Consider the following 1,171-nt stretch of genomic DNA (forward strand, 5'->3'; position numbering starts at 1 on the left):
ATCACATAAGCATATTATGCAGATAAGACATCTTAATTATCTATGTTACCCAACTAATTCTGATTCATCCACCACAATGTAAACTTCTGACCCACTGGGAATGTGGTGAAAGAAATAAAAGCTGAAATAAATCATTCTCTCTACTATTATTCTGACATTTCACATTCTCAAAATAAAGTGGTGATCCTAGCTGACCTAAAACATGGAATTTTTACTTGGATTAAATGTCAGGAATTGTGAAAAAAATTAGTTTAAATGTCTTTGGCTAAGATGTTTGTAAACTTCTGACTTCAACTGTATATGCATGGTCTAATATGTTGAAATAATTTTAAAGTAATTTTACCAATATATTATTGGGCCCATTTTTGGAGGTGGAAATTATATTTTAGATAGTGTCAGCATAATTTTATTTTCATTAATTTCGGAGTAGAATGTCCTTTTTAAAAGTCACCAGAACTGAGCTTCTCAGTCATTCTACATAAAAATTATTCTGGGGAGGACCGTGGATCCCTAAGCAAGGGGAATGGAATTGGCCAAACTTGCATGTATAAAAGTATCCTCTTTCCCTAAAAGCATGATGGTCATGGCTTTCTTACATGAAATTGGATATTAACTTGGCCCCCTGACATACGTTTCAGTCATGGGATTTTCTTTTGCTTTAAGCCCTGTACTCAATGACGTGTTGTACTTTCTCCAAACACAACACTTTGTATTGAGTAAAGTTAATTTCTTTGCCACATTTTTTTCAGTTTTACTTCAGTGCCTTATTGCAAACAGAATGCATGTTTTGGAATATTTTTATTCTGTACAGGCTTCATTCTTTTCACTCTGTCATTTATGTTAGTATTGTGTAACTACCATCCTCAGCTTCTCCTATCACAGCCATTAAACTCTAACTGTTTTAAAGTCGCCATTGGCCTCGCGGTGAAATCCCTGAGCGGTTTCCTTCCTCTCCGGCAACTAAGTTAGGAATGCTCGACTGAGAGACCTTACAGATAATTGTATGTGTCGGGTACAGTGATTAGTTAGTCATTCAAAAATCATGTTAAACACTATTATTGCACACAGAGTGAGCCCATGCAACTTATGTGACTTGCTAAGCACCTTGTTACTCCTGAACATATTTAGGCTTGCCATAACAAAGGGTTTGAATACTTATTGACTCAAGACA

The sequence above is a fragment of the Salvelinus alpinus genome, chromosome 20, assembly GCF_045679555.1.
Source record: "Salvelinus alpinus chromosome 20, SLU_Salpinus.1, whole genome shotgun sequence".
NCBI classification, from domain to species: Eukaryota; Metazoa; Chordata; class Actinopteri; order Salmoniformes; family Salmonidae; genus Salvelinus; species Salvelinus alpinus.